This window comes from Bos indicus x Bos taurus, chromosome 6 (assembly GCF_003369695.1).
Source record: "Bos indicus x Bos taurus breed Angus x Brahman F1 hybrid chromosome 6, Bos_hybrid_MaternalHap_v2.0, whole genome shotgun sequence".
Lineage (NCBI taxonomy): Eukaryota > Metazoa > Chordata > Mammalia > Artiodactyla > Bovidae > Bos > Bos indicus x Bos taurus.
In genome coordinates this window covers 25,186,498-25,197,457 of record NC_040081.1, presented here as the reverse complement: position 1 = coordinate 25,197,457, position 10,960 = coordinate 25,186,498, and positions in this window count along the sequence as shown.

Here is a 10,960-nt window from a genome sequence, read left to right as displayed (position 1 = left end):
TCAAGTATCACAATGTGGATAGAGAGCCAGAGTGCTAGACACAGAGAGTAAAAGAGAAAAGGAAACAGAAACAGAGAGGGAGAGAAGGAAAGAACAAAAAAGTGAGAGAGAAAGAAGGGACTTGCTAAATTTGTGATCAAATTTTTGATTATGGAGAGCCAGGTGGAATGGCACAAAATCCTAGATTCTTAATGATAAGAAAAAAATTGTGAATCGCAATAGTTACAACTAAGAGTTGCATAGTGTTTACTGTGTGTGAGTCATTATCTGAGGCACTTTTAGATGTGTCTGTATTTATTAATTTAATTCTCATTACAGCTTGGTAAGTTAGGTACAATAATTGTAGTGAATTTACAGATGGAAAAGCTGAAGTACAGAGATGTTAAGAAATTATAGTGAAGTTGCTCAGTCATGTCTGATTCTTTGCAACCCCATGGACTGTAGCCTACCAGGCTTCTCCGTCCATGGGATTTTTCAGGAAAGAGTACTGGAGTGGGCTGCCTTCTCCTTCTCCAGGGGATCATCCTGACCCAGGGATCGAACCCAGGTCTCCTGCATTGTAGGCAGATGCTTTACCCTCTGAGCCACCAGGGAAGCCCAAGAAATTATAGAGCAGAATTCAAACCCAGGCTGTCTGGTTCTAGAGCTCACCGCTTCACCATGCTGCTACACTGCCTTGCTGACTTCCATACTCAAATACTCTCTGCTGCACCCAGATGCCCGATTAGACTGGAGCAGGGCATCCTAGGCTATTTCATCTGAATGACCACAAAATAAGCCATGTAACCATTTCTTGGTTTTGTTTTGTTTATATCATCAGCCTGTATTCACATTATGTATTCAGGGATTAAGGAACATGAGCCTATAAATAAAATGAAATAAAATATATCTGTCTCCTCCAGGCAAGCAGAATACTTCCAAAGCCCCATTTTAATTTTGCTTCAAAGCCTGGGATGAGAAACCCTGAATACTGCCTCAAACACTGTGGGCCATACACACTCCTCAGCTGATTATAAAACAGAGTTTCTGCCCATCATGGCAATTATACTTCAAGAAGAAATGTTTCCAGCACTTTCCATATGGCCCTGTCTGTCATGACAACTCAACAGATTTTAGCAGTTTTGCCTTACAGTTGGCAAGCACACAATTAAAAGGTCAGATGCCCTGGATGTAGGTTAAACATAATTATTCAATGTCCTGAATTCTAGAAGCTTACTTCCAGAGTTTTGCTTCTTCCAGAGAGTACAACCCTTGCCCAAACTCCCCGCAAAGAGAGAAGGTTAACCTAAAATAGGCACTTACCTCCAAAATACCTGTGTGGCTCCTTTTCTCTATTCTAAGTCAATGCCAGCATAGGAAAAAAATTGTAGGAAAAAAAAATTGGCCTTTTTCAAGTAAAGTCAATTTCCAAAAAGTAGAGTTTAATTCAAACCACAAGTTCTATTTAAAAATCAAAAAAGCAGAAAATTTGGAGTAGAAGACTCTATTAAAATATTTTTTTTAAAAAGAAACTCATAAATGGAAAAACAAGGACCAATCATAGAGTAAAGTAAGACAAAAGCACCAAACTTCTGCTTCCTGGCATTTCCAGAGCTCTAGATTAGTATATGCTACTGTGAAATAATTTCAGTTTTGATGAGATAACTTTTTGTCATTCATTAGCCATGGAGCCATTTATTCCTAACATGACTACAGTCATTTTTTTTTACAGATGAACTCAGTGATTGCCTACCTGATCTCAGCTCTTGAGCAATTAACAGTGACTAATATCACCAGCATTAACCCATGCTAAGCAAGCATACTTGCTAGACTAGGCAAGGTATACTCAGTAGATAACTTTATATGGGAATTCAAAGAGCAACAAAGGAAATGACTCATGTCGTTATATTTATCTCTGAAGAGAAAGTTTCTTAGCATTCCCTGAAAGTCTTATGCGATGTATCACAGTGAAGAAAACTTTAACATGATTAAAGAAGAATGATGGCCAGGCTATCCACCAACCAGTGAAAGGGGATGGTTATATTTCAGGCCTCTGACAGTGGCCTCAAATATCTCAAATAGACAAATACCTCATTCCAAAGCAAAACAGTTATCCAATGTAGACTACAAGACCAGAAATGAAGAGACAGGTTTAAACTCTGACTCAAACTAGACAAAGGATTTTTCAAACACAGGCATTTTCAGGATTCTCTGAGGTGCAATGGGGGACAGTTTCTGATTACTTTAAATTTGGAGAAAGGCTTCCCATTGCGTTTAAGTTGTGGTGCTGGAGAAGACTCTTGAGAGTCCCTTGGACTGCAAGGAGATCAAACCAGTCAATCCTAAATGGAATCAACCCTGAATATTCATTGGAAGCACTGATGCTGAAGCTGAAGCTCCAATATTTTGGCCACCTGATGTGAAGGGTCGATTCATTGGAAAAGATCCTGATGCTGGGAAAGATTGAGGGCAGGAGGAGAAGGGGGTGACAGAGGATGAGATGATTGGATACATCACATTCATTCAACTCGATGAATATGAATTTGAGCAAACTCTGGGAGACAGTGGAGGATGGAGGAGTCTGCCGTGCTGCAGTCCATGGGGCTGCAAAGAGTCAGACACAACTTAGTGACTGAACAATAACAAAGGCTTCCCAAAAACACCTGCACACCTATTTGCACACACTGATGTGAAAAGGCTTTTCTGTTGGCCACTGCTTAATGTCCAGGAGTGTGGCCAGCTGTTTCTCCTCCTAGCCAAGGCCGACACGCCTAAGACTTACATTTGAAAGAAAAGCATAATTTTTGTTTGTTTGTTTGGTTGGTTGGTTTTTTGGCTGGTGGTGCCAAAGAGCGAAGACAGGTAACCTGGATGATTTTTTACAACTACTAAGTGCTGGAGCCCTGGCTACCTGGCTCTGAGAGACTCAAACCCACACTCAGTTGATGACTGAGCTTTCAGTTCATGAGGTGGAGGTCATAGGCTCTTTCCCAGTGCTGGCCAGTAGGCTGTTCCACAGCCTCCACCAGCTGCCTGCACACGGGAGCAGCTGGTCACCATGGAGTCCAAGGAAACGGAATGGTAGGATTAGTGTAAAACTATCTCTGTGAATAGAAAACAGTGTGTCCCATGAGGATGAATAAGTAGCACTCTCTTCTTGTGCAAAGAAGAGCACGTTATCATAGAAGCGTGCCATGCACATCGGAGATGCAACCCCTTAGCTATGCCCTTAAAACTTGGAAGGACAGAAAGGGGCAGTTCATGACCAGAAATAAAATATTCATAGACACTCAAGCCTGCACACAAAGGGCAGAGGTGGTGCAAAACGTCCTTCACTTATCCCCTTGAGTCAGGCTGTATATCTGAGGTTGCTCCTCTTGTGTCCATCCCCACCCCACCACTCCTCTGGGTTTCCTAGACATTTTGCACCCCCCATCCTTGCCCCAGACCCATGCCCCTTTTTCCTTTTGGCCCCCGACAATAGTTTCTATCTTGTTGTCTCTTGAGGGAGTAGTGGAGTTTTTGGTGTTTCAGATATTACGGGATAAAGAAAAATTGTCCCTTCTACATCAACCTCAAAGTGAAACATTGACAGGACAAATAAGTCTTCCTCTATGGAATACAGACCACTTTGAAGAGCCTGTCAATGTTTGTCCGTCTCACCCAAGTCTGTCTGTTATCCTAGACTGTAGGAGGCAGAAGCCTGAGAAGGGTGCTGCTAAGGTTGCCTCCTTGGTCTGAGAAAGCAGGTCAAGGAAGAGGCCTCCTTAGGGTTTCACAAGTTAAAGTAAGATTTTTCCAGTTGGTAATGAAACAGAATTCACATCATCAGTCAGCTCAGCTGCCTGTCTATGGAATAACATGAATAACTTATTTCTAAGACTTTAGAAAGGAAGCTTGTTTTGCCTTTTAATTCTGGATATTGCATTGCGAGGGCTAAAAATCATGTTCCTGTTTTGTATTACTTTGGTAAGTATTTTTTCTCCCCACATTTTTGATTTCAAACTGGTGATTTCAAACAGGAGCCTCTATAGATACGCTCAGTATTTTATTTTTCAGCCTTCTATTTTCTATGAATATTTGAAATCATTATGAAAATTAAGATCTAATTTCTTTCTTTACTCCAAATCTGTTCAAAACTCAAGTACTGAGATGCAAATTAAGCAACTTTTGAGCAAATAATGTGACAGCTTCTGTCTATCATATGTAATGTGACCATTAGGGTTCAATAATATATATACAGGAATGTTTATTGCAGTGTGTTTTGATAGCAAAACAAATTGGAAATCACATAAGCATCAACCAGTAGGGGACGATTGATTGATTACAGAGCACACATACTCTGACTCATTGTGCAGACACTAAATAAATAGAAACATACGTTCTAATCTTTGAAGAATTGCCATGCAAAGACAATTACAGAATAAAAATGTACTAGTATGACTCTGTTTCAAATACAACAATAATAAAACTCACTTAGTGAACATAGTTCCTAGAGTTCATAGTTGAATCAACAGAAAATAGATAAGCATAACACAAACTAACATTGTTTTGTATATGTAGGAAGATAAGATTGAACAAGTATGATTAAATCTTCCTTCATGCAGCTCAGTATTGTTTGAACTGTTACAACAAATACGTTTTTCTTGTATAATTAAAAAAAAAAATTATTTTGGAAAAATTTCACTTCTCTATAAACATTCCTTGGGCCCAAGCAGCTTAGCGTGGAAACAAAGACAACTCAGGCTGCAGTAGACCAAAGAGACTTTTCAGTTTTACTTCCTCATTTGATTTAATTAATTGATTGATTTAAATTTTGGTTGTGCTGGGTCTTCATTGCTGTGCGTCGGCTTTCTCTAGTTGCGGTGAATGGGGGCTACTCCTTGTTGCAGTGCACAGGCTTCTCATTGTGGCGGCTTCTCCTGTCATGGAGCCTGGGCTCTAGAATCATGGATTTCGGTAGTTGCATCACAAGGGCCCAAAGTTGCAGTGTGCAGGCTCTCGGGCATGAGGGCTCCGGTAGTTGTGGCACATGGGCTTTAATTGCTCCACAGCATGTGGAATCGTCCCAAACCAGGGATCAAATGCACGTCCCCTGCATTGGCAGGCAGACTGTTATCCACTGAACCACCAGTGAAGTCCTTACTTCCTTATTTTATTAATGTAGGAAACGAAGTTCAGAGACTGTAAGAGACTTGCCCAAGGTCACACAGCGATGAGTAGCAGAGAAAGAGTGGAATCCATTTCTCCTGACTCCAAATTCAGGGTTTGTTCCTGTGTTGCTTAAACTTTGTCCTCAAAGTAACCAAAGGGAATAGGAAACCAAATCACATTCTCAAACAATTGGAGTATGTTCCCGAAGAATAAAGAATTTTATTGTGGAGTTATGTTTTACCTTCAAAATCAGTGTTGGTTAGATAAACAAACCATAGCCACATGCAACAATATGCATGTACCTCACAAACGTAATGTTAAGAAAAGAAGCTAGATGTAAAGAGAACATACTAGATGGTTCTATTTATTTAAAAATCTGAAACACGACAACCTGAATCACTGGTGTTGGAAGTCAGTCTGGATGGTGGTGACCCTTAGGGGACAGTGTCAGAGAAAGGCCAATGGGGTCTGGAGTGCTGTAACTTCTATTTTCCAATCCACATGCTGATCACATGGATGTGTTTACTTTGTGAAACTATATTGAGCTGTATCCTTATGATTGTTCACTTTAAAGTTTTTTTAATTATTTTACTTTTATTTTTGGGCCACACCCTTGGCATGTGGGATCTTAGTTTGCTGACCAGAGATTGAACACACCCCCCTTTACTGGATGTGCAGTCTTAACCACTGGACCACCAGGGAAGTCCTATGTTCATCAAAAAATTGATGTGATGTTTACAATCATAGTATACTCATATATAATTTCTTATATGTATTTTCAAATATTGAAAAAAAAGGGATAGTTTGTCAAACACGCACTATTTGTCCCTTCACATACCCCTTGTCAAACTCCAGGGTGTCTCCAGAGGCGTGGGCACCCGGGTATGGATGAGAAGTGAGGCATCATGGCCATCTCTGGCTGCAGGAGGGAGTCAGGATATTTTAGGCCAAGCAACAGAGTGTTCCAAAGCTTGGGCACTGGAGTTACACTGCCTGAGTTTGAATAATGGCTCTACCTCTCCTAGCAGTACAACTGAGGACAAGTAATTTAATTTCCCTTTACCCCAATAGGGTACATGTCAATAGAGCTGTGAGAATCAAACTGGATAATCCACTTGAAGCACTTAGCACAGGGCCTGGCCTGTTGAAGGCATGGGATAAATGTTAATTATTGCCAAATCTTGTTAAGCTGTGTGGGAATGTTAACCCTTCCCTACCTACATGGGTATCTCCCATGTCCACCTTCCAGCAAGAACACTGCATACTGCTTTATACATATAAGAGGCTCAATATTCCTGAATTGAATCCAGTGCTTCCCCTTGGTCTATAGGAGAAAGTCTAATATCCTAGTTTTCATTTAAGATTGTTCTTCATTTCATCCCCATCTATTTTCCAGCTTCAGTTTCTTCACTCTTCCATATTAACCCCTTGTCCCAATCATACAAGTCTACAACCATTCCCAGCTATGCCTTACACTTTTGTATCTCAGAATGTTTCATTGCTTATGTAAATTTGCATTGTCCCCACTTCCCAAAACAATCTTCCTGCTCCTCCGTACCTTCTATAATTTAACCAGTTTTTTAAGACCCAGATTAAATTGATCTCCTATAGCAATGTTTCTAATCTTTTCTGTTTTACAAAACCCTTTGAGAATTTGACAACTGCAATTTGACAATTTCTCTCTTTTAGGGAAAAAATATGTGCATACATACAAACTATCTGATTCTGGGCATTTATGATCCCCCTGAACCCTGGTCCAGCCCCCAACCTGTGGTCCTTGGACTCCAACACCATTACAAAGTGACTCTTGTTCTCAATACCCATAGCAATCCCTGTCTGAACGAATAAATGGTCCCTTCTTTTGATGTTTATTTTCACTTACTTGCATGTTTTTTCTCATACTCAGATTGTAATTATTTTGAGGAGAAAGGATTTGTCTCACACATCTCTTTGCCCTCAATGACTAGGCAATATGCCTTATATATAGTGAGTCCACAGTAAAAACGTGTTGACTCAGTTCACTTCAGTTCAGTTCAGTCATTCAGTCGTGTCCGACTCTTTGTGACCCCATGAATCACAGCACACCAGGCCTCCCTGTCCATCACCAACTCCCAGAGTTCATTCAGACTCATGTCCATCGAGACAGTGATGCCATCCAGCCATCTCATCCTCTGTCGTCCCCTTCTCCTCCTGCCCCCAATCCCTCCCAGCATCAGAGTCTTTTTCAATGGGGTGGCCAAAGTACTGGAGTTTCAGCTTTAGCATCATTCCTTCCAAAGAAATCCCAGGGCTGATCTCTTTTAGAATGGACTGGTTGGATCTCCTTGCAGTCCAAGGGACTCTCAAGAGTCTTCTCCAACACCACAGTTCAAAAGCATCAATTCTTCGGCGCTCAGCTTTCTTCACAGTCCAACACTCACATCCATACATGACCACTGGAAAAACCATAGCCTTGACTAGACAGACCTTTGTTGGCAAAGTAATGTCTCTGCTTTTGAATACGCTATCTAGGTTGGTCATAACTTTCCTTCCAAGGAGTAAGCATCTTTTAATTTCATGGCTGCAGTCACCATCCGCAGTGATTTTGGAGCCCAGAAAAATAAAGTCTGACACTGTTTCCACTGTTTCCCCATCTATTTCCCATGACGTGATGGGACGGGATGCCATGATCTTCGTTTTCTGAATGGTAAGCTTTAAGCCAACTTTTTCACTCTCCACTTTCACTTTCATCAAGAGGCTTTTTAGTTCCTCTTCACTTTCTGCTATAAGGGTGGTGTCATCTGCATATCTGAGGTGATTGATATTTCTCCCAGCAGTCTTGATTCCATCTTGTGCTTCTTCCAGCCCAGCATTTCTCATGATGTACTCTGCATATAAGTTAAATAAGCAGGGTGACAATATACAGCCTTGATGTACTCCTTTTCCTATTTGGAATCAGTCTGTTGTTCCATGTCCAGTTCTAACTGTTGCTTCCTGACCTGCATACAAATTTCTCAAGAGGCAGGTCAGGTGGTCTGGTATTCCCATCTCTTTCAGAATTTTCCACAGTTTATTGTGATGCACACAGTCAAAGGCTTTGGCATAGTCAATAAAGCAGAAATAGATGTTTTTCTGGAACTCTCTTGCTTTTTCGATGATCCAGCAGATGTTGGCAATTTGATCTCTGGTTCCTCTGCCTTTTCTAAAACCAGCTTGAACAACTGGAAGTTCACAGTTCACGTATTGCTGAAGCCTGGCTTGGAGAATTTTGAGCATTACTTTACTAGCGTGTGAGATGAGTGCTATTGTGCGGTAGTTTGAGCATTCTTTGGCATTGCCTGTTCACTTATCATCTGCTACTATTATCCTCTTCTTAGGTGATCTCATCCTGGCCCATGGTCTTAAATGCCTTACATTTGGGACTTCCCTTGTGGTCCAGTGGTTAAGAATCTGCCTTCCAGTGCAAGGGATGCGGGTTTGATCCCACATGCCATGCGGCAACTAGGCCCGTGCACCTTAACTAGAGAATCCAGCCCACATGCTGCAACTAAGACCTGAGGCAGCCAAAAATATAAATAAATAAATAGGTTACATTTGTTGGGGCCCATCAGTGTTATGCCTTCAGCCTAGACATCATCCCTAAATTCCAGATTCGTATACCCCGAAGGCTCCTTGAATGTCCAATAGGCATCACAGATGTAAAATGTCAAGAAGGGAACTTGTGGTTGTTCACACCACCCTTCCCTTTCCCCAGATATTTCCATTCCAGGATTTTCCATCTCAATAGTGGTACTTCCATCAGTTGAGAGCTGGGCCCTCCCTTTTACGCTGTTCATCTCTACCCATTCTTACAGTATTAGTCACTCAGTGTTGTCCGACTCTTTGTGATCCCATGGACTGTAACCATCAGGCTCCTCTGTCCATGGAATTCTTCAGACAAGAATACTGGAGTGGATTGCCAGTGCCTTCTCCACTACCCATTCTTGCTGCTGCTACTTCAGTCGTGTCTGACTCTGTGCGACCCCATAGACGGCAGGCTCCCTCATTACTGGGATTCTCCAGGCAAGAACACTGGAGTGGGTTGCCATTTCCTTCTCCAGTGCATGAAAGTGAAAAGTGAAAGTGAAGTCGCTCAGTCCTGTTCGACAATTAGCGACCCCATGGACTGCAGCCTATCAGGCTCCTCTGTCCATGGGATTTTCCAGGCAAAAGTACTGGAGTCGGGTGCCAGTGCCTTCTCCACTACCCATTCCTCCATGTTGGCGGCTCTAGAGACTGAGAGTAGGGAACGGCTTTGGCATATATTTTGGAGATTAATTTAAGAGGACTTAAGAATGGGTAGTCCTCTTAAATTAATCTCCAAAATACATGCCAAAGCCGTTCCCTACTCTCAGTCTCTAGAGCCGCCACCATGGCCCAACCCTTCACCATTCTTACAAGCTTGGGAAAACTGCTGTCCTTGCTCCCTCTTGGCCCTTTGAAATTCATTCTCAAGCTGCCAGAATGAATTTTTGCAAATACAAATCAGTGCTGCTGCTCCCTCTTAAAACCTTTCCATGTTCTTAGAATAAAGTCTAACGTACAACCTGTGTTTCCAGGGCAGCTCCCTCAGTGCTCCTCTATAAACAAACTAACTCCTGCCTTGGGGTGTCATTTTGTCTGACAAACCCTCTTTCCTTCATCCTGGAGTTTGACTACCTCGCTTCTCCTTATCCCTTATTTTAGTTCAGTCTTCATTTTCTTATGAATCTTCCCTGACTATCACATATCAAGCGGACATCTGCAGCCTGGATGGGAGGGAAGTTTGGGGGAGAATGGATACACAAATATGTATGGCTGAGTCTCTCTGCTGTGCATCTGAAACTATTTACAACATTATTAATCGACTATGTGCTGTGCTGTACTCAGTTGCTCCGTTGGGTTCAACTCTGCCACGCCAAGGACTGTAGCCTGACAGGCTCCTCTGTCTATGGGGCTTTCCAGGCAAGAATGCTGGAGTGGGTTGCCATTTCCTCCCTTAGGGGATCTTCCTGACCCGGGAATTGAATTGACGTCTATTCATGTCTCCTGCATTGAAGGTGGATTCTTTACCACTGAGCCACCAGGGAAGCCCATTAATCAGCTATACTCTAATATCAAATAAAAATTAAAAGCATAAAGTAGGCCTCAGAATGACCATGGATCCCATTACTTTGTATATTCCATTTTACTCCGATCCAGTTATCTTTATAAAATGTGTGTCTGTATTTATGGCTCATCTTTTCCATCAAAATTTAAATGCTCTGCAGGCAGGGATCATATCTGACTTGTTTGTTGCTTGAAACCCAACATCTTGGAAAATACAAGCTCCACGAGGTCATAGATTTTCTTTGCTCTTTTACTTTTTTGTTCTCTGATATTGTCCCTGGTGCCTAAAACCGTCCTCCCACATAGAAAGCACACAACAAATCTTTGTTGACTGCTGAATGAAGAGTAGGGACTCAGTAAATGTTGTTTTGTCTACATTATTGAATCAATCAATCAATGGGTTAATTATTACTTCAGGGTAATTGGAGAAAAGCTAGCAACATTATTTAGGGAAAAAAATCCTCCTTAAATGAATAGCTAAAAATGATTTATAATAAATTTATCAGAGCCCTATGGGTATTATTAATACATTGTTTATAAACAGTTGCATCCAAAGTCCTTAGAAACACTCAGTACTCAAAAGCTAGTAAATAATTCCCTCCTTATCTTGTTTGCCTTACAACTTTGCATTGTAAAAAAAGTTTCTAAATAAAGCAACATAGATTTCTAAATAGAAGGTTATCAAATAATACACATTTAGAATCAATATGCATAATGAATT